Source organism: Phalacrocorax aristotelis, chromosome 3, assembly GCF_949628215.1.
Source record: "Phalacrocorax aristotelis chromosome 3, bGulAri2.1, whole genome shotgun sequence".
NCBI classification, from domain to species: domain Eukaryota; kingdom Metazoa; phylum Chordata; class Aves; order Suliformes; family Phalacrocoracidae; genus Phalacrocorax; species Phalacrocorax aristotelis.
Window position 1 is genome coordinate 111622953 of NC_134278.1, and position 23317 is coordinate 111646269.

Consider the following 23317-nt stretch of genomic DNA (forward strand, 5'->3'; position numbering starts at 1 on the left):
TTGGTTTTGTATTTTGTTTGCATAAGTACCGAATTTCTGACACAAGCTAGCAACAGTTCAGGCAGGAAATTCAAAGCCACGTTTGACCATGCGTTATCAGCTCATTGTTGTGGTTTGTCTTTCCACTCGAAACAGTGGAAGTCACATCAGACATACAGAAACTGAAAATTGTTTGAGGGGGGTTTCATTAGGTTTTACTATGAAGTTATTCGACAGATGTTTTCAATATTAATTTGGGGTCAGGGGCAAATATACCAATTACATTTTCTAGCCTTCCTTTGGAGGAGAGAGGCCTTGTTGTATAAGTTATAAAACATTAAGTAAAAATCTCCCTAAATGAGAGTGTGTGTGGCCAGGGAAAATGAGGTGAAGAGGTGGTAGCTGAGAGGCAGCTATTGGTTCAGAAAGCATCAAGTGGGGGAGCCAGTGTAGTCTGGGCTGGTGGTGGGGCAGTGCAGGGAAGAGATGGAAGCAGGAAGAGGTTCATACATATTAAATATCTTCAGAGGACCAAAAGCCTCACCCCTGCTAGGGGACATACAGAATAATTTCCTTCTCTTCTGTGGAACTACTCTTCCTTCATATTTTTCCTAAGATCAGAATCCAGCCCTGTGTGACAAAGTAGTTTGTTTTGAGATATATTTAACTTGTATTAAAAAAAGTCCATGCCATTTTTTGGTTTTCTGGTTGTGCCTGTAAGATTGGAAGAACCCCACTGATCCACACTGCAGTGATGCACAGCAGTATTTGTTTGCATTCTGAGGAGGGGGAAGCGAAACAATCACATATTCAAAGGAAAACATGCTTAATGAATCCACATACATTAATTTGCCACTAGTAGAGATCCTTAGTAACAAAATGGATCATTACTCACTCAAAGATGGTGACTAAAAATCATAAAATGCATGTTCTGTGCAGTAAGCATCAAGTGAGACAATGCCATGCAGATTCCTGTGATTTATGGTGCTCCATTTTATTATTTTCTAGGTTTGTACCTGATGAGAAAGGAAAGACCCAAGAGATGGCAAAGACCTCCTTCTGTTTCTTCTGCCTGGTTTTTTGGTCTTGTTTGAAAGAAGATTTCTTGGGCAGATGTTATTTGTTTTGCAGCCATGTTGTTCTTAAAACATACAAGAAATACACAATGAAGACCAGCAGTGGAAAAAAAAGAATACAGAATGCCCTTGAATATACAACTTACTATTTTTAAATGCTTTTCCAAAAGGATTGTGCTTTTAATAATAGTCTGCTTTTGTAAAGCATCTCTCAGATGCGGACTTCAAAAATGTGGTAGACAAATTGTCTCAACATGTCTGTGGGATAGGTAAGTACTATTAATCCCGTCTTAGAGAGGAAAAAAGCTGAACATCAGAGAGCCGAGAACACTGTTTTCCAGCTTTGGTGTTACAAAAGGACTGTCAGTGCTAAGAGTATTGTATTAAATTCCGGACCCTAAGTCCAATTTCGTCTTTTGCCTTTCCAGCATAAGGTTTGGTATAACTTCGTCTTTTCTGGTCCTGGGCTATAAAATGGGCTAAGGAAGGAATGGGTGTGAGATATGGCTGGTCTTTCCAGAGATGTACAACATGTATCTGAAGTTATTTGTAAGCTCCTACGTTAAACATTGTATAAATATGTCAGAACGTATGCAGCCTTTCTTAAAGTTCCTCAGCCCGAAACTACCACCATGTTTCTTGTTTAAGTTTACGGAGTATGGGCAAACTTCCCAAGAACATATGGGCTATTAATGTTAGCAGGGTTTTTAAATATCACAGGCGTACTACATATTGATTGCTGGGCACGTTCAGCCAGCACATTCATCCGGGTTTTCCAACAGATAATTTAGAAACACAAGGGACTAATATAAAGTTAAGTGCATGATGAAGAGAAACCATGGCAGTCTATGGAGCTAAAGTTCTAAAAGCAATTTTCAGTCGTGCTAAATCTTAGTCCTTATCTAAAATTGCCTATATTAATAATTATTTTATTTGCCCACACTTCACTCTTCTGTAGAGATGAACAGAGAAGCTGGGCAACAGGACACAGTAGTTTTGAAGTGTTCATTCTCCAATTCTGGATGTCTGCAAAAGAAACTCAACGTATTGCAAGCTAGTGGAAGGAGTTGCCTTGTCTTCAGGAGCTGTCAAAGAAGCTCTTATGGAGGCAAAGAAAGGATAAGTTGATTTTGAGTGTGTAGTCTCTTCTATGACTAGTTTAGGTCTCTAGCACTTTTTAGGAGCTGTGTAGTTCCTTCCACAGTATGCTACAGCAAAGGCACCAGAAATATGAAGGCAAGCCATTAGCTCATTAATACCGCCAGGAGAAAAAAAAGAATTAGCAAACTCTGTGATGGGCAGCCACAGCCAAACCAAATACCACCTCTGTGGAATTAGATGTGCTGCAAACACCAACAGCCTGTGATAATATGACATTTAAAAAACATATGTTTTCATAAATGGAAAAATGAACTAAAGAGGCTGCTGGTGAAACTTTCAAGAAATGCAGCTGCTCAATTATACATTAACATCACACAAGCTTTGCCAGACAAGACAGGAGGCAATGCTGATTGGGGCTACGCATTTTCCTTTTTATATAAACCTGTAGAAAAGCTAGTAGCCGTGGGGAATGCCCACTGTAGGACACAATAAATTGATATTTCTGGTGCTTGTCAAAATTGCTTTTTACAGTATTACATTGTCTTTGGTGCCAGCCCCAACTGTTAGAAGCCGGTTCAGTTGCAGCGCCAGTGTTTACCACCACAGGGTGCAGGAATGAGTGGAAAAACCCAACAAGGGAAATGGAGCTGTGCCTATGGAAAATAGGCAGCAGGAGGGGAGAGAAGACCACCAGCCTTTGCTGTGGAGAGTGTTATATCATGTAAGTACGTCTCACCAAAGCAGGCGGGCAAGTGAAAAAAGGCAAGGTGCAGGTAATGGGTTTTGGGGAAGGAGGAAATAAGCAATGTGGCAATATTGAATGTGCGGCTTCGCCGTGCCTGCCTGTAAGACTGGGGACTTTGCATGCAGGAGCAGGGACTGTGAGTGCAGCGGCTGCAATGTTGCTCCGACAAGCCGTGATAAATTCCAGCTTTGTTAGTGTGCGTGGCAAGTTACCAGAAACTCGGTGAATTCCTGTGCTTGGAGAACCTCACACTGGGAAGGAAAAATGAGCTGTGAAGGAATAATGATAATAACAGGATTCAATGAGGCAGATGTAATCCACATTTCTTCAGCTGATCCTGGCTTGCAGCATCAACGCTGCTTGACAGAATTGTATTCACAGGAATCTTTTCAAAAGTTTGTTTCGATACTCAAGCTATGGTGTAGCTCAGACTCATCTACAATTAAAATACAGCATTTTTTCTTGGAAGCCATATTTACAGAGTACTTAAGTGAGGCAAGTACCTCAAAACAGTTGTCCATGAGAATTAGTAGTTTGGGGAGGGGTTTCCCACTCATTTATAAAACCTCCGAGTACAGTTTTGCTCTTCTGGCTCACTGTCAAGAAACCTTGGTAGAGCTGAGCTTCATGCAAATATGTATTTGTGGCAAGCCCACTGGAGCCAGAAAATAGCAAATATTGACCCTCTTGTGTCAACAGAAAAGCAAGTGCAAAACTGGCTGTGGGCAGATCAAATTTCATTTTCAAAATAAACATTTGGAGTATTCTTTCTGCTTTCAGCTTGACTCGACATGTTGATGTTAAGAGGCTGAAATCCCTCCTGCTGCAGCTTGCCTCTGTGTAAGACATTATTGACACGGCAAATTCTCAGGGTCCAGACAGAGGCACTACATGCATTTCTTCTTCTGCCCCACAATGCCATCTCTCATGCAACTTCTTTGGGGCACATTCCTGTACCCTTTGGATGCTCTGGAAAACACCGTGCAGGCTTGAGCACTTCTGAAGGTGATCCAGAGCTTGCAGATTCACTGCACTTCAGTACACCCTTTGGACAAGAAATAGCTACAAGCTACAGTAAAATCACTGTTATTTCAGTAAGGCTAAGGTAAAACACAAGCAGAAGTATTTCTTTACAGCATGCACAGTAGGAAAAGCAGTCACAGATATTCATGTGAGGCTTAAATGGAAAAAACTGTACACATGCTTGGTCCTCTGGGAATTCTTCTTGATGTGACACCTGGCTGGTGCTCTCCTGACTCACCCCTTTCTGGGTGCTTTGCCTGTCATTCCATGGCTGTGGCCACAGCTCTCCAACAATTTCCCCTGTCATTAGCTGTCACTGCAGGGAGAAATCCTACCACCTTCCTGCCCCTACCTACAGAGTCCTTCATCCACCGTGGCCTTGGACGGGCTGGTGGCATCGCGCAGTGCTGGGGATTAGACCACCTGTCGATGCTGAGACTTACCTTTATTTTTTGTTGTTGTCAGGTTATCTTTCACTGGATCACTTCTTTCACCCTGTGGACTGTGAGACTGCAGGAATACTTGAGTTGACACCAGCAAAAGGGTGGGTGAAAGGCAGGAATGTGTGGTGGCCACTGGGCTGGGGAGGGGACCATTGGTGCATCCTGGCTTAAAATCTCTCTGAAATCCTGGCCTCACTGTGAGTGTTTCTGCCTGAAGCATCTCCTTGTTTGCAGCCAAATATTTGGTGTGTGTCCATCAACGGAGATACTTGATGCAATTGTCTAAATGAGTTAGATGTGTGTAATCCCTGACTGGCTCTTGACCGAGAGCAGATGTGACAGTGATTAGCCACTTTGGGACAGCTTCTTCTCTAGGAAAGACGGATATGATATGATATGATATGATATGATATGATATGATATGATATGATATGATATGATATGATAGATGGAAATCTCAGTGATGTGGGAGCCAGCTGCAGAGTGAGGTTCAAACTAAATGTGGGGCTTGAACTCTCTTCCTAACCCCAGAGACCTTTCCCTCCAAATAAATGTGAATTGCATTGGCGACTGCTACATGCTGATATTTGCACAGAGTTATACTGCTGTCAACTGAGCAGTGCATGTATGAACACAAGCATCAAACCCTTACAAGATATAAATTACACTTCACCATACTACATATAATTTCACTGCCAGTCACCTAACTAGCACATCTTTAAATGATCACTTTGTTTTCCCACTGGACAAAAGCACTGCATTGATTTTTACTATATAATTATAAAAGGCCAAGGCAGGTTATTTTTCTAGATGATCTTTCCATGGGTAGCTGAAGTCACATGGGTCCCTAAATCCTGTTATTGTGGAAATCTGGTAAATCTGCTTTAGTGTTTGGCATCTAGACAGTACCCACCAACATTGTAGTCAAGATTTACCAGTGAAGCCTGGGGAACTATGATGTGGACCACGACTTTCTTTTCTCCTGGGAAAACCTGTGTGCTTTGAACATAAAAGATGAAGAAGAAAAAAAAGGTAAAGGGCAGGGTGAGGATGACAATTTTATTTAACTCCACACAAAAGTGATTGACCATAATAAAGTTTGATCAGAAATGGAGGTGCCCTAGCATTTTGCTTCAAACATGTTGGATTCACAGGGCCCACCGGGAAAGATCTGGGGTGGAGTTCTGCAGGAAACGTGGTCCTTGGGAGGCTCGTTCAGGTACCCAGCAAAGTGGAAGATGTACATCTGCTCTGTTTCCCCAAATCAGGTGGGCTTGGCAGCAGGTAATGGCTCATGTAAGGCAATGCAACCTAGAGGTCTAAACTAGCAATAACCTCTCCAACAACAGAACTTTTATGTACAGAGAGACAAATGCATGTCAGTGACAAATGTGTTGCTGGGGCTTTGGAAAATAAATATGAAATGCCCATAGCATGTGAAATGGAGGAAGATGTTCAGAAATTTCTGGGTACGCAACTCTTTCTATTTTAAATGAGTCAAAGTGAAAAGGCAAATGCTGTCCCAAAGGATGCTGCTGGATAAATGAAATACTAAAAAGGTAGGAAAGTCACAGGGTATTAAATCAAAATTCTGGTGAAGCCATAACCCATGTTGCTATAGCAGAGAAAACAGACTCGAATATTTGTTGAAAAAAACCCATTATTTTCTTCTTTCTTTGCAAAGATTCAGCTAATGAGTGACTCAGCCTTATATAAGAAAAGTCTGGATGGAGCATAATAAATGTGAGTCACTATAGCAAATTTTCAGATTTTCCTTGGGACTCTGCCTTACAGGATCTTTGTATTGGGAAAGGGAAAGGGATAGGGAAAGACTTGTATCAAAATTCATATAGCTATAAATATGGATGAGATTATGCAAACCACAAGAAAATGTCATTTGCTTCTCTTTGCATAATGTGGGGTAAGAGGGTGGTAAGAGCATGTACAAGGCAATCTTCACAGGAGAAGTGAAGTGTAAGACTATGGTAAAAAAAATCAACCAGAAATACTACAGACATGAGATTTGTGAAGATACGACAATTAGACAGTGAATTTCATTGCTTCAGCCATTTGGAAAATGATCAGTTCTGCAGTTCAGTGTCTGATAAGCACAGCTATCAGGCGTGTTTGGGGATGCTGTTCCCCAGGCAGGCAGATGTTTGCTGGGCAACCTTTGCACTCTGCTGGAATAGCAACCCATGTCTGAAAGCTGGGTAGTAAAACTAATGCTCCCAACCAAGGCGTATTTTATGGATCCAGGACAGACACTGAATTTTTATTGCTTTTGAAGTTTGTTTATCTATCGGAAAGCTTTGGAGGGTGACCACCCTCTCATTTATTTTGTTCTAGTGCTCTCCAAAAGCTCTCTAATCAGTTTTCCTTTCCTTTCCAGTCCCCACATTTGGGACTTGGAATATGTCTTTATATTGGAAAATAATCATAAAATGGCTTGGGCCACAGCTGAGCTAATCTCTATAGTTTGTTGTAAAGCAAAAATTAAAAAAAATAAAATCTGAAAAAGGAAGGAGCCTTTAGGGTCTCTCCTGACTGTCTAGCTAACACAAATCTGTTCTTGAATCGGATGATTCCCATTTAGTTTAATGTGAAATGTATTTAATAAATGAATAAATGTTACTTTTATGATTCAAAGCTTATGCTGAGTTTTACTTGTTTTGTACTGAAAATCAGTCTCCTAGGGCCAAATTGTCAGTGCTTTTGTCTTTGCCCACCTTGCACACTAAAAATTATGGTCTTGTTCTTCCAGGAGAGCTGACTGCACCCCTGCTCCCTGCTAAGCTCTTCTCGGGATCAGGCCTGCCAGGACTTCATACAAGTCACCTCAAATTAAAATTCCTTGTCAGAAGAGAGCTCCAGAAAGGCAATATCAAATCCATCCATTATGAAGATAAACACTTAGCAACAAAATCAGCGAGGAGATGGTAGCAGTCAAATGGGAAGCGCAATTCAGAGGATCCTGGAGCAGACCACACTCTTGGTTTTCACTTGCTTCCTCAATCTGAAGAGCAAATGAAAATGTAACTGGTAAAGTGAAGTTCCTAGAAAGAAGCTCAAATTCCAGATGGCTGATACCACCCAGGCACCAGCTGTGAGAAGGTAATAAACTCTGCTATTAAAAAGAAATAGGCAACGCCAAGCTGCTTTTGCTGCAACTGAGGGTTTATGTCTGCTGAATTCAACTGGTTTTAAGGGCCACACACATTCAGGGTCTGCACAGTCCCTGGTATGAGATACTTGTACCATACTAATTCCTTCTGATTGATATCAGACTATGTAGCATGCACCAAAATAAATGTTATTTTGGTAGGAGTGAAACCTTTGTCACGCAATACCAAGGAACAGCCAAAAGTCATTTGGGCACTGAATATGTTTTCCCTGGAGGCAAGAGCTCACAAGGCTTTGAGAGAATCCATGGCAGTCTCTACAAGGTAAGAGACTGTTTTATCCAAATTTTGCCTCATTTTAAACAACTGCAGTTGTTGCTTTTTTTATATTGATGAAATGCATTGACCGTGATGTATAGAGACATCCTATACTTTGTATGTTAGTTGATGGGGGTGAAGAGCAGGGAAGAGGGGGGACTGAGGAGCAGGCAGGAGCTGTTTTTGCAGAAGAATCTGGCTGGGGCCCAAGGAGGTGCATGGGGAGGGAGGAAAGATGGGTGCAGTGAACCACATCGGCTGTGGCACAGGGGAGAGGGGACAGCAGAAGCTGACAGCATGGCACACCGCAGGTAGGCTTGGACTAGGAACAGCTGTGATTTCAACAGCTGAACTTTTCAAAGACCTCCTCGATCAGAAGCAGCACCTTATCTCTGGCCATCAGGTGTCAGAAACAGATGAAAGAGCCAGGCATTCAGGTCCCTCTCAGCTAATAAAAGGTTTTGGATAGCCTTTAGTGCTGCTAAAACATAAGGAGTCTGTGTTTTGGTGCTGGTTGTACCCATGCCTCCAGGTGACTTAGTCTGGAGACTGAGCTACCTGCTGAGTGCCAGCTGTACACTGCTGTGCCAAGGCTTCTACATCGTGTGGTTGCATTCGGAGCAGTGTGTGCAAGTACCTGGTGACACAACTTGTGATATAGGAGATGAATGCAACAGCTAAGCACACACGCTCCTATGGAATTGCACGTGAATGGGGGTCTCTCGTGTCTTTATCAACCACAGCTCTGCTGTGGGAGAACAAATTCCTACTGAGTTCCTCGATTTGCTAATGTTAGATTGCTACTAGACTATTTCATGCTACAAAGTGATCAAACGTACGGGACAGACTCTGAAAGCAGAGCAGCTGAGATGAATGAGATTGTGAGGTCCCCTTGCTGCTGCTGTCACAAAAAGTACAAACTAGGTACTGCTTGAAAGGGCACGTTTCTGCCCCTCTGGCCAGGTCATTTTGAGCCTGAAAAAAGTGAGTTTTTGAAGAATCACATCACATAGAATAGAACTTGCCCTGTTGTTCTTTTAAAAAAAGTTGTTGACTAAGTTAAAGAATTAATTTCAGTATTTTGGAAACAAAACTTTACCTTTCCATTTTGACACAGTACTGTTAGACATAGACTTTCATGCCCTGCCCCTGCTCCCCCACTTCCCCCACCCCCCACACACGTTTTTTGGGGTTCTTTTGAAAAAAAGTTAAAATCATTTGTAAGTCTAATGATTTTCATTTTAATGTGAACTAAATGTTTCAAGCTGAGCAGAAATAATGTCTTGTTTTCCTTTTTGCATTGTTTAGTTAGTATTTTTTGTTCAGCTCCCCTCTGCCTCTGGTTGGAAACTTAAAGCCAGCTTTAAGTGAAAATAAATAAATATTCCTTAGTCATTGGGTGAGATCTTTAACTTGCTTTGAGCATTATAATCCTACTGAAGTCAAAGGAATCAGACTGATTTACACTAGATAGTTATCTGGACCTCCAAGGGGAATGAAGTCAGTATCATGGATCAAATTTACCATCAATATAAGATCTGTTTGCATTAGCAAGATTACATCTGTGCTTCCTCATACATAAATTTTGTCCAAGTCTCCACAAGTAATGTTATCTTAATGCTGCAGGTTGTGGTTCAAACTAGCAATAGAATCCTAGGAGGTTTTTGCTGGAATGATACTTCAGCCTTTGGGCCCAAGATTTGCTCCAGTGTTCATGCAACCCTGGGTTTTAAGCAGTTTGTTATCATCTGTTTGTTTTGTGTGTTTGTGCCACAAATGTGTGTGAAGACCAGAATGAAATAAAATGAATGGGAAGAAAATTGTTTTAGCTGACTTTTTTTTAAAGGATGCACACAACAGTAAAGAAAAACAATTGGTTTTTGCCAAAGGAAGTTTACATGACAGGGGTACTTTGTGTGGCCACCAGAGTGACCACTGGTATGAACAAACTGATCGGGAAGGACTTCCTGAGGTACTGCATTCACATTAGCAAGGAAACTTGCAGCTTGGAAAATGAAACCTGCAATTTATGAGCACAAAGGACTTGAAGTCAATATTTTGTTCTCCTTAGTTATTCAGTAATGACTTTGACAGTTCCTCTGGGTTTGAAGAGATACAGATTTTTGGGCTGGCAGGGTGCAATGGACTAGCTGATTTCCAAAGCTGTCACTAATCTTTGATTTAAATCTTCTATATTTTCCTTTTTGGACCAGTTAGTACCATCCAGCTCTTGCCTGCCTTGGCTAGGTATCCAGCAGCCTGTCTCCAGGGTAATTCCAGGAAGGCCTCTCCTACATCACCTAGAAGAGGCCACAACCCTGCTTTTGTCTTGCCACGTTATGAGTGAGTTTTAAAACCTAGAAGGACATTAGAGATGTGCCTGGACCTTGTGCTGGAGCACATGTTGAGCCCCATGAACTCTACCTAAACTTCTGTTGAATCTGCATTTGTAGCAGATGAGGCACTGAATTTGTGTCACTTTGAGTTGATGGTACTGATAAGGATGGTTCTTGCCTGTTTGAGTAGCATGAGCCTTTCTTTCACTGTACCATTCAGCCCTTTTCTGAATCTATGTCAGTTATTTACATGCTTGAAATGTTTTAAAATGACAAGCACAGTGGAAACTGTCTAGGATGTATAATTTGCTGTGAATTATTTCAAATTAAAGAAGAAAGTGAAGAATGAGGACTCTTGGCTGCAGTATCAACACGGTCTCCATATGTCTGTATGAATTTCATGGACGAATCCCTTCATAAAGACAAAGTCCTGTGCTGCACCGAGGATCCCTTATTGCTTCCCTTCCAAGGAGCATGGGAGAAATCCTTTTAGCAGGGTCACATGGAAGCATCCTGATGGTTTCAGGCATCCATGAGACAAGTGTAATCACGCTTGCCGGTCTTCCAGGGAGATCCTCATGCGAAAAGAGCTAACTGCAGCATAGTTATAGCATACAGCTATACAGCTGACATAGAAAAATGGGTGAATAGTTTTGAGGCAGATTTTATTTGAACATTTTAGAGCTGTGTTTCTAAAGACAGTGACAACTTTCTGAAGTGCTCAGCAAAGCAAGAAGGATTTGGGGTCTTTTGTTGTTGCTGTTCCTGGAGTGCTACTGCTTCCTTATTCCTAGGGAACGACAGAGCCAGCTGGCATAAATATCCTTCTCAACCCAGTTTTTTCTATTTTTTTTCCATTCATTTCTCTATACCATCCATCCACATTGTGCAAATTGAGTAATGACTTTACCAAGGCAAACCAAAAAGCGAAAGGCAGCTCTCCAGGCTTTGGGATTATTTAGTGTTAAGCTGTTATCGGGGTACGTTTTTCAGAAAAGAGTGTTTTCCTAACAGGCCTGGTACGTAAAGGATTTCTGGCTGAATCTGTAAATTCCTGCAGGGAGATGTTGATCCTTTATCTAATGTTTGTTTTATCTGTTCCCTACCAGAGCATATTGCTGGTATGTAAGTAGATTGCTGTCATATGGCCCCAGACAGTTGCTTCATAGAGGAGTTGTACAGCTCTGTGACAGGGAAATTGTGTTTATTTGTTTCTAATAACATCTATGCTCCTTGTAATATGTCTGAGGGAGGTTGTTTTACCTGTAAAGCCACTTACACAGGTACTATTTTTTCACCTGCCAAATTCTTCAACTATATTAACAGTAGGAAGGGATCCAAATTTTGTCATATTCACTCTCTTAGGTAAAGCACTTGCTGAGATACAGGAAATACTGACATAGAATCTGGAGTAACTGGGGTTTTTTTTTCATAGTACCACACATTTTGAGAAATGGATACTAGAAATGCAATATTACACTGCCTGCTTCTTCACCTTGCTTAAAAATCAGAAAGAAGACTATGAGGGAACACTGCTTCTAGTGGATGGGGAACAGAAGTTTTCCTATGGAGGTGGATAACTCTGGGTCTGTAGCACTAACATAGATATTGGATGAAACTGAACTCTAGTCAGCCTTGTAAATACTGTCATAATTCCTGCAGCCCACATGGAGTCATGACCTTGAATTTGGGAACAGCTGGACCAATGCTCAGTACCTAGGGAATGGAAGTGCCTCATGCCATCCTGGACCAGCGCTTCCTGTGACTTGAAGATGACCTGGCAAAAGTCACTGGAGCTTTTCAATGTGATACAGACAGGACTAGAAAACATTTGCTGCTCTGCTCAGACCTACAAACCTTAACTGGCCAGAGAAAGCAGGCAACGTGGGTGAAGGTGCTGTTCGTGACACAGGCGGCCCTTCAATTTTAGAAACTGCTGATCAGTGCCTACTTGTGGTCAAGAGCGTTCCCTGGAGTGTGTGGAATAAACACACTTAATTTCACCATTTTACCAGTTGTGCTTATGTTATGGTCTCCCCCCAGGAAGGGCAGAGTATCCCTAGAGGACTGGTATATTTGTACTGCCCAAAGGTAGCTGTACTTCCCAAACGATAATTTAGGGCAAATGATGGTAGCGTGCTCTCCAGCTTCATATCTTCTCCTCCTTGAAAAGATCTTCAGGTGCTAATTTTCAGGTAAAAGACTGCCAGGCTTTGAGTAGAAAACATCAGAGTGATACTTTGACAGCAAGAGTGACAAAAAGACAAAAGACCCTTGTAAAATTGTCTGGTGGGGCAAGGTGATTCTGGCTTGATAAGAATGTAAAATTTTGCTAATTTTGTTATGCCACCTCTCTGCCTGCTCTCTGCCTTCCCATGGGACCCAGGGAACCCACAGCTGTCACAGGAGGTTCCTGAATGCCCGGACCTGGGGCTGATCCTGCTCTATGGATCGATGGGAGCAGAAGGGCTTTGCAAGGTGTGCACCCTCTGGGCTCAGTCCTGCTGAGGTCAGGGGAAATTATGTCCATGGCAGGAAGACTGGATCTTAATGTGTTTTAGAGGGGGTATATTGTACAATTATTTCCTTACAGAAGCTCTGGCCTTATTCAGCGATCTGCTGTGTGTGCCAATTAACCAAAGGAGTGCTTTTGACAGATCATGCTTGTGTGTACAATCCTACTCCCTGTCTGCTCTAAATGGCTAATTAAACAAAAGATAGCTTTTTAAGCATTAATAGCATTTTTAAAGAAGATCTTGACAAAGAAAGGGAAGTCCCTTAGACACCTGCCTTCCCAGCATCCTGTAGCAATGAGGACAGAATCTTGGAGGTTATTTAAAGTAATATATTTTTAATTGTATCTTCTAGTTAAGACAGATACTAGGATCTACAGCACAATTCCTTTCAAGGTGACCTTTGCACAGCTGTGTTGTCTGGACAAGCTATGTTGTCATTGTTAATAAGTGCACTCATTGGAAAAATGGTATCACCCATGTTAGGTCTGCTGGCATCCTGTAAAACTACAGTGGCTGGGAAGGTGTTAGTACAGCTGTGCAGCAAAACTCTGCTCCCATGCAAGGCAATGGTAAAGTTCCTACTGTGCTTAAATTAGGCAGGGCTTCCTCATTTAGGCTTTGGTTGAGGAGCATGAGATGAACAGCACAAGTGGGGGCTACAGTTCTTCCCTTGCATTATGCAGTTTAAATGCTGTCCTTGTCACTGTCCTGTTGCCTTCAACCAGAAAATCACCTACAAAGTTCCTGGGTGTGAAATGAATGTTTGCTGCTCCAGAGTCTATCATAAAGACTGATAAGAGGCAGAGCTGGTCTTCTCTGTTAACTGATTTTGTGTACCAAAACTACCTCAGAGCTGGTGTATACCAGGTGGGGAGCCTGGTTTTCCACAGCTGCTGTGTTTGGCCAACCATTTACCTCTAGGTAAGGCCGGTGGCTATGGAGGGGGTACCAAATCAGAATAGTTCCTTCCCATGTGTTGTACTCCCATTGAAAGTAAAAAAAAAAAAAAAAAAAAAAAAGTCAGTGTCAACAAAAGTTTTTGACCCACAGGCTCTGTTCTGAACCCAGTTGCCAGCTGATGGCTGCTTCAGCAGCCATGGTGAAACGAACCAGTGATTATAATTCAGTTTCTGTTGACAGGCATCCACCTTATAACCTCCGCAGCTGGCAGCCTTGGTGGCAGGCACAGCAGAGAGGTCCAGGGCTGAAGGAGCAGGAAAAAAACCCAGCGATCTCATAACAGGATGTGACTGCCCTGCTTCCATGATTCATATCCCGAGCAGCATCCCCTCGACCGGTGCAGCCCAGTGACCTGGTCCTTGGCCCACTGGTTTCTCTTTGAGGTCCAGGATACCTTCTGATATTACTGCTATTTATGAGGAAACTGCTTTTGGCTTGGTTTTCCAGGAACTCCCACTCTTGGCTCTCCTGAGAGATGAAAATTTCTGCCTTAGTGAGGGCGCTCAAAGGGGCTTTGCAGTGCTGCCAGCATTACCTGGGATTTTGATGTAAATGTCATTTAAAGTTAGAGGCTGCCTCATCTTACAGTATTTCCTGTAAAGCTGGTCTGAGCATTCATCAAGGAGTAATGTCATGAAGTTTCTGGTGAAATGTTAACTCGGTGCCCACTTGCATACGGTTGCAAATGCCTCCCTTCCTCACGCTGCCTTCTCCCTCAGTTTTTCAGTCAGCTTTAGCATTTTCTGGCTGCTGAATAGTTAAGGGCCTTTGATGGGATGCTTTTGGGACGGCACACCTCTGGGAGCACCAGGCTTCCCTCTAGCCCATTGATACCTCTTGCTTTTGTTTCCAGTGTCTGGGTGCCTTCTAGGTAGATTTAGTTCTTTCTGAACAAACAGAAAATTTCCAGCTACTACTACACAAACTTGTCTGCCATCTGCGTGCTCTTCCTGAGTTCCTCACTATTTACAACCCAGGAAATGTGCTGAGAAAGAGGAAGGTGGAAGATACTTGTAATTGATGCCTGCGGAAAATGAGAGTTTATGGTATACTCAGAGTGTCAGAAAAAAAGCAACTTTCTCTGGTGCATAACTACCCAAACACAAGCTCTGAAAACATACAGCTGCTGTCTTCCTAGGTCTCTGCAACCTGGAAAATTGAGGACTCATCCATTTCCCTGAACTTAAATAATATTATGGCTATTTTTCTAATTGCTTGCACTTCTCCTTTTAGAAAGACCAAATCCTTGCAGCTCCCAGGAGGTTCCTTTGCACCTGAAAACAGTTTTTGTAGCCTGTTCCTTTTCCATAGCTAAGTTTATCTCTTGATTTTCCTTCATCTCTTCCCCCAGGCAGATCTCACAAGTAGTTAAGCTGTTTGTGTTTTCTTCCTGCCTGTATCTAGAAGGCTGTAGAAATAAAGTACAAGGTTTTATATCAGACTGGTGGGAAAAATATCAAAAGATAAGAGAAAACCAAAGATCTTTCTGAAGCTATTGTGCCATTCAAATACTCACAACAGAAGGTAGCTTTGCCGAGGTTGAATTTATTCATCATCACAGTAATCTCTGGAAGAATTTGAATTTCTCACATATCTCATGACCCCTGTTCCCAACCAGTCCCCTGTTGCTGACTTGGCTGCCGACCTGTATTCATGTCATTGTGGTGTCTGTGTGCACTGAAGAACTGCAAATAGCCAACAAGAAGGCAGGCCTGTCTTCAAAATTTCACAGTCTGAATATATGACAAGGTGTAGCAGTCAATGAAACTAACAGCTGTGGAAAGGCTAAACTGACTGTAATAGAGCAAGAGTGAGTGAGGGAGTCATGGGCTGACCTTGACATCTGTCCATTCCTTCCCCATAGGCAGTGGTTTGCAGGAGAAGCAGCAGACAGGAAGCTTTGAGGAACACTGCTTTGAGGGGTGGGAGCAGGTGCCCTGGCATGCTGGGAATGGATGGAGGTGCTGGTGCATGAGAGCAGGGGGTGACTGCTTCTGGGGCAGTTTGGCAGGGTGCTAACCTAAACCGGTGAGGCTGCAAGGGTGGATCTCGTAGTCTTTGTAGGGCTGTGGGGTCTGCCAGACCCCTGGGGAAGGCTGGGACCCTTGTCAGATGGTTACATCTGCAAAGTCAAATAATGGGACACATTTTAGGGTCACAAAAAGTTCAAGAACTTTTCACAGTGTGATTGCACTGCATGGGTTGAAAAAAAGCCTGCCTGGAGCAGAGCAGCAGATCAAAAAAGATTTGAGCTCTCCCAGCAGTATCCTATCTCAGATAATCTTTTTTATGACATTAATTTCCTTGGGCAGAAGATTAAGCACTTTCCAATGAATTACAGTGATTTTAGTTTCTGCTGTCCTTGCATATTGCTGCAATTATCAGTGCAGTCTCTCACTTGCCCTACTGCCATCACACAGCCAAAAAGGTTAATAACGGTTCAACCAAAAATTGCTGGATCTGTGTATGTGTATGATATGTCAGTATCCCATAGAACGAGCACCTCTGATATTTAGATGGAATTAATTTTATACATCTGCCCAAAAAAGGTCTGGTCACCACTTATCAAGGACATTTCAAGTTGAATTTTACATGGGACTTGTACTGACTTTTTCCATTGGGTAAATTCCACTTCAGTTGGACAAGTTCCTCTAGTGGGTCATTTAATAGACAAGGGGGTGTCTTAAAGGTTGTGTTGAATTACTGAAGAAAAGTGTATCTGATCTGTGGTCAAGATGTTAAAAATCCAAGGCAACATTCAGACAGACATCCTAGCTACCACCTAGGCTAAATGGATAAACCCAGGAACTTTAATCACAAAAGCAGAGATTGAGCAAAGGAAGAATTTTATTAATTTTTGTTGTATCAGCGAATACATTCTTTCTGGATTGTATCCCTTGAAAGTGGAGCTACCACAGTCTGCACTAATGTTAGAAACAACCTGAACAGCTATATTGCTAGAGGGCCTCAGGTTAGTATTCCTCCAAATCGCTGCACTGTGCTGTGTGGATCTCATTCTGCCTGTCTCCGGCACAGAAAGGGTGGCCTAGCTGATCTCCCTGAAGGACCTGTCACATGAGATGCTCTGACACTTTCTCACCAAGAGTTTGGAAGCTCTATTAACTGACACTCCAAACTGATTGAATTTAGTGAGAGCCTTTCCACTGACATCATGGCTTTGATTTATACCCTTAATACATAACGCATTGTTACAAATGTGAGTCTTAATACCCTTATCCAGTCTGCAGCTCTTCCAAGTTAAATATGAATAAACAGGGAGAAGGAAAAAAGAGAAGTTTAATAGATCTCTGTGTGTCTGTTAAAGGCAACTCTTGGCTAATGCCAAGAAGCAGTGGGAAAGGGTGTCTTTTGCCTAGGAATTCAGAGTCTGTGGGACTCTGCCGCCGGAACGTTGTACCACTGAGTTACTTTCTGTCAGAAAAGGCAACCAAACCTCTCATGCAATAGTTAGACCAGTAAGAAGGTTAATGGACTAAAAACTTTTGTATGTTTTTGTTAATTAAATCTGTCAGTCACTGCATTTTTCTTCTATTTTTAATCTGGTTTTCCAAGGAAATGAGGCTTATACAGTCGCAGTGGCTGTCTGTCCATCTGTCGGTCCCCCCTGCTCCTCCCTGTAACTTTCAAACTGTCAGCAAATTTCAGCCAATCTGGAAAGACAGGAAAGCATCTCAAAGGCATTACCATTTCTATGAATTTCATGAAGACTTGATGGAAATTTTCCAAAGGTTTGATTAATACCCCCTCAAGGTAAAGCTGTGATCATTCAGCCATGGTCCTTTCTGTTTGCCCCGATGTACAAAACCCATCTGCTCTATCATTGTAAGAGTGGTTTTAAACCAGCTACAGCACAGGCTGTTTCTTGCTCACCCCAAAGCAATGGAAAAGTAAAGGTTTGGTGGGATCCAGAGATGTTACTGGTGACTTGCAAGGGATTGGAGGGGAACTGCAGATTGTCAGATGGGAAACAGAAATAAGTGAGGCCACTGTGGTGAATAGGTGACGGCAACAAGGGAGGGATACCTAGAAGGTATCATGCACTGACAGCTTTTCGGGGACATGACTGTTTTTGAAGGATGAGCAAACATCAGAAAACCTGAGAACATTGTGGCAGGGAGGAGGGCTGAGGGATGCAGAGCTCAAAGGTGTAACAGAGAGGGGACATTGGGATGTAGCAGGCTAATTTCAGTGGTAGTATGGGGGTATGTAACAGAAATCCATACAGAACTGAGTTTCATTAGTTCAGCTGCTCACAGAATAACTTGTTTTATCAAGCCCTTTGTTGGCAAGGTTAGATTAGAGAATGACTGAAGTTAGTCAGCAAATATGCTCTTGTTATTTCTTTGGGGCTGTGCAATTGTACTGATAGAGGTAGCAACTCTTTTTCATGAGAAATTATGCCCAGAAAGCATAGCTACCCTCTGCCTCCTGCGTTCCTCACAGCACCCACTGGGCTTCTTTGATTCCAGGACTTAGTTTTTCTTAAAAGGATGGTTGTTTTGTTGTGTCAACACAACTAAGATGGCACTGCACTGATTAAGTAAAGCCTTTGTGAGCAGTTTCTTGGACTACGTGAGAAGGATCCTTCTTTACAGCTATGTGAAGGCTTATACTTGGGTGTCAATCAACACGCCTTGGTAGATGAAGCATTGGCCGTCTGTGTATCAATAAGGAGCTTGAAGAGTCAATTTGGTCTGGACAGTAAACAATGAATTGCTGACACTTTCAGCTCTGCTGGGACTCAAAAATATCAGCGTGCACATCTGAGCTGTATCAGTGGAAACACACAAGGACTAGACTGTTTTCGGTGACTGCGTTTTCATTGTGAATAATCTGATGGGAGCCTGATGGTGTCCAACGCATCCATTCTTGCCTTGTGATTCTTTTGCCATCTGAAGTTTTGTTGGTTTTAATGACATAATTATCCTTTATGTATTCAGTTAGACATGTGGGTTGGGTTTTTTCCTTTTTTTTTTTTTTTTTTTTTTTTTTGAGTTATAATTAGTTTCCCTGAGAGGCAGCAGCTTTAATGCTTGGGTAGTTTTCTGAGAAGCTGGGACTGAAAGAAGCTTTTGGGAAATGACAATTATACGTCCATGGTTTTTATTTGGTATGCTTTATTTTAGTCTTTGTCTAGGCTGAAAGCTCTTCTTGACTGGCAGAAGATGGATTGAATCAGTGAAATTAGGCAATTTCAATCTCCCCCCTCACCCCCCACCCCCCCAAAAAAAAAAAACAACCCACACACAAAAAAACCCCAAAACATACAAAGAACTTGTATATTGACTGAAAGTAAAGTGCAGTTGGTTTGCTGACTTAATACAAAGTACTGTCAGGAAAAAATTAATAGCTCTTCCCCCTTATCCTGCAGGGCATTGATTGAATTAACATGAAAGTTTTTGCTGAATTTTTCTAGATGTTTATCTCAACAGAAAGTTTTGTAATAGATGTTTGTATCAAGGTAATTCTAACACAATGAGACTATTTAGTCAGTGTATCCTGGAAAACAGAAAAAAAAATGGCTATTGGCTTGGAAATGACCCTGTAGCCTTCTTCTGTATTCCCCTTTGTGGTCAGCCCAAAGTGGCCCACACCTGTCTCCGGGACCTTGTAGTACCTAATGAAATCCCCCTGGGGAGAAATGCACCTACAGAGATGTGTAAGGACCCTGCAGTGGGTTTAAGCATTAGTAAAAGAAGATATCTACGGAAACTTGTCAGAAATCATACAAGTTGTTACCTTTTGAAGCTTGGTACATGTGGTTCATTACCAATTGCGTTATGCCCTGGCTCACATCGTCATTAGGTAAAAACCAACAGAGAACAATTTTCACAGGGTTTGTAAAGCTCTAGTTGGGATGCATAGAGGTAAGGGCTCCCCCAGCACCAATAGAAAAAACCTATGGGTTTGCCTGTAGTTTATGGTGCCATTCTGCAGCAACAAATCTGAAGAAGATGCTTAGTTTTGAGAGCATCTGAAAGGTCTCTGCCTGAGTGGGAAGTTTCGTTATTATACTGAAATGATTAAGAAAAGCATTTGCTTTCAGAGACAGGCTGAGGGCACAACTCCCCCCCATCCTCTTGCAGTGCAGGCAGGAGCACTGACTCCTGCAATGCTGGAGTAAGGAAGCTTGCCTCCCTCATGCAGGGCAAGCTGCTTGCCTGTCCACTGTGCTTCTGCGAGGGGAAGGAGGAGGATAATGTGCTGCTTTGCTTCTCCCCAGCAACTGGTGCAGCCCATGCAGGACACTTGGGGGGGAGTCAAGCATTGCCCCCAACTCTGTTCCCCTCAGTGCTCTCCCCACCAGGCCCTGGCTGCTGGGGAGCCGTAGAGGGGCCCTGCAAGGCAGCTGAGGGAGCATCTTACTTGAAGTAAGGGGGAGAGGAAGCAGTACTTGTTCTAAGTCATTTTGCTCATCCACTTTCTCTCAACTTCAAGCTACGCCAGGGCAAAGCTAGGGTTTCTCTCCCAGAATGCCCATAGCAGCTAGAATTGGAAAAGCCCTTGTGGGTCTCTTAGTCTCTCCCTCTCCTCCCTCCCCAAGCCCCCATGCCCCTGTTTTTTAAAAATAGTGTATTTGAGAATGATTGGTCCATGTTAGTTTTGCCTGTTTCTTGCAAAGGGTTTCGAATCCCTTAGTTTCAATGGAATATTATTCCCAGATGGAAAGGCTCATCTACTGGCAAAGCCAGTGATATAATTTGCTTATATAGGTTCAGTGCAACTAAAAGAGAAGGGGGGAAAAAAAAAGGAAAGAGAAGAAAATTCTTTCACCAGCTCATATTTGTTACTTGTCGTGTACGCTGTCAGTAAAGCTGTGCTCTTGACCAGTCAGGGTTGGTGTGGCCCCGAAAGGCTGTTGGTAGGGAAGAGGAGACAGGGTGTCTGTCACTCTGGCTTGGAGGGAGTGTGCTACATAGTTTTCATTTTCTGCATGCTTGATTAAAAGTAAAGGGGAAAAAAAATCTTGGCTCTAGCAGTGGGAACAACACAGATGTGAACTGAATGGAAAGCTGACCTTTTTCTTTTTGCATCTATGTTACCACTTCCCGTGTCCTGAAGGATAGATTTGTCTAAGTTTTCTGCAGCACAGGCAAAGACGGTTACTACCCGTTTCAGAAATAATGGAAGGAAAGTATCATGTTCAGTGTTTTGCAGTGTGCTTTCTGTGCTTTACTTTAGATGGGTCTAGCAGCTTCCCAGAATCTCAGATCTGTTGGAGATATTCTTCCTTCCATCTTTTGAAGTTGAGGATCCCAAGCACCTTCCCAATCTGACTTCTGCAGCCATTCGTAAGACCAGGTAAGACACACACACAGACCATGAGCCCTGTATGTCATGTGGAGGAAAGCACATATGAACCATGTGTGCATTTATATACTTCATTTGCCAATGAGATTCATGTACGCCATCTTCCTCCCCAGTCAGGGGACTCGATACACATATGTGTACAGCCAGATATATTTCCATTGTGTGACCAAACACACATCAGCTATTTATATATTTCCTGGGCAGAAAAGTGGGCAGCTGGGCATGGATCCTTCTAGGGATCCAAGGGCCCTGCCAGCTGTGGGGAGTGTCGCAGGGCGGGTGTCCTTGCCGCAGGGCACTGCAAACAGGCAGCTATGCCTGTTGGAGAGTCTTTCCATAGCTGTCCATGCCTCATTAACCCACTGCCCCTCCTATGTGCGTGGGCTTCCACTCTACTGATGTTACCTGTGTTTTCACCCTTGCACACTGTGCAGGTATCAGCAGGCAGCAGCTTGCTGCTAATTGCCTCCTTCAGAGACCTCCCAGGTCCTCTGCACAGGCATTGTCCATGTTGCAGCTCTCTATCAACAGGCATGGAAAGTCTTAGCCTGAAAAGCCAGGCACTTCACATGGTGCCTTAACACAAGGCTGCCAGGGTGAATAGACTAGAGTTTTACTTCCAAAGAACTAAGTTCAAATTTTGGCTTTGGTCTTAGAGGGAATTATGTTTAAAGATCTCTTAATCCCTTGGGAAGCTTTCCAGTCCCTGGGGATATCACTGCTTAATCATACCCTCAACACAGTGCTGGGTCATCCTCTCTCAAGATAGGGCTTGTTCAGGGACTTTTATGGTTTGTTTTTTTTCTTGCTCGCTTTTTAAGTGGGACTACTTTCCAATTTAATTTGGGGTTGTTTGTGAAAGGTGTCTGCTTTCAGAAAGTTGCTGAGAGTTTTTTGGTGTAGGAAAAGCTGAACATCCTTCCTTCTGGTTAAAATGTACTCATCACAGGAAAATGTAACTGGGAGAGGGAATAAGGTGTGCAAAGGAGAATGGGAGTGTGGGGGGCTTGAGCCTTGACAGAGGAATTTCCAAATTGAATTTTTTTGGATTGTTTTTTATGTGAAGTATGACATTTTTCCTGATAGAAGGAGGGAGGAGAGTATTTGGTGGTGTGGGCCAGAGCTGATGTAGTTACCTCTTTGCTTGCTTTTGCATATCTCCCATGCTCAGAAGTACAATTATGCTTTGAAATAGGAGTTCACTCAGAAATATAAGGGATGACAAATGCACTAGCTCCTGCCTGCACCTTTACATTTCAGTTCTGGACTCTACAGTCCACCATTTATGGTACGACAGGAACATATTTTGTTCTGCTCCAGTAGCAGCACTTGACAGAATGTTACTGGCTCATTAGGAAATTAGATGATCTGTCTAAAGCTTTACGCAAGGGACACATTTTTTAAGCAAGTATGGAGTGTTTGAGTGATGCCAGCAATAACAATCTGTAAATTACAGATGAGGTGCACTGAGCAAACAGTGTGTTATCTCTCTGAATGTTTAAAATTTTGCACATTTTGGCAACTTCTTTAAAGAAGGCAAGAGCTGGACTGTCAGCATTGATTTTAGTTTTGCAGTGCTATGGCTTTCTATTTATAAGGGACATGAAAGAGGTCCTGAAGGCAGCGTGTCTTGTCAGAGAATTAAAAATTCCCTCATATCTGCAGTGTTTGCTTTAATTTAAATATTTGTCATGGTTAATGGAAGATAGCCTGAGAAAGCGGGAGCAAAGCAAGTTTCCCAGGTCACATAATTTTATTAGAGTTGTCTTCCTATTTGTGGTCAAAAATACAGTCCTGTATGAATGGCTGTGATGCTCTATGCATGGCAAAGTGGGTAGCAGTCCATTGCTAAGGGGACTTCTCCTCATGTGGTTATCTAGCAACCTTGCATGTTAATGTGGAGAGTCTGGCCTATCTTGTTTATAGCAACTGATAAAATGTAAAGTGCTTACCTCAAATGCTCTGATTCTGTGCTGAGGCTGTTTCCTGGTGTCATCTTTAGGTGGACAGGGAGACATGCCCAGCGTGCAGAAAGACAGAGGGTCGAGCTCTAGCCATGCTTCCAGCTGCCATTTCCTGGTGCAGGAGGTGTGTTGTTGCAAATATAAACCAGACAAGCTCAAATCACGTAATATACATTATAGGCTTCTCTTATTTAGTTCACAATGTATACCTTTGGGCAACATTCAGACTCTCCAGTGCCTGCTAATTAATTTGTTTTCTTATATTTTACTAAGGTTTGGATTGGCACCAAAGCCCAAAAGAGAAGAATCTAGCTGTCAAAAAGTGAATGTCTGTAATGAGCATAAGGTGTGGATGGAAACCACACAGTTGTCACACAGCAGCTATGACATAAAAGATGCTAT

At 42.6% G+C, this 23317-nt stretch overlaps 2 long non-coding RNA genes across 3 annotated transcripts in view; both read left to right on the top strand.

The window, feature by feature from the left end:
- The window catches only part of LOC142055305 (uncharacterized), a 36441-nt gene extending 31695 nt beyond the window's left edge, over positions 1–4746 (top strand). Inside the window, exons 5-7 of the long non-coding RNA XR_012659894.1 lie at positions 988–2877; positions 3682–3741; positions 4390–4746. This is a non-coding gene — a long non-coding RNA (uncharacterized LOC142055305). The remainder of the gene's footprint in view (positions 1–987; positions 2878–3681; positions 3742–4389) is intronic.
- A 2174-nt stretch (positions 4747–6920) lies between these two features.
- LOC142055304 (uncharacterized) overlaps positions 6921–23317 on the top strand; it is a 32757-nt gene continuing 16360 nt past the window's right edge. Inside the window, exons 1-3 of one of the 2 annotated variants that reach the window (XR_012659893.1) lie at positions 6921–7481; positions 7693–7813; positions 20823–20942. This is a non-coding gene — a long non-coding RNA (uncharacterized LOC142055304). The remainder of the gene's footprint in view (positions 7482–7692; positions 7814–20822; positions 20943–23317) is intronic. The other variant, XR_012659892.1, reaches the window with a different exon arrangement.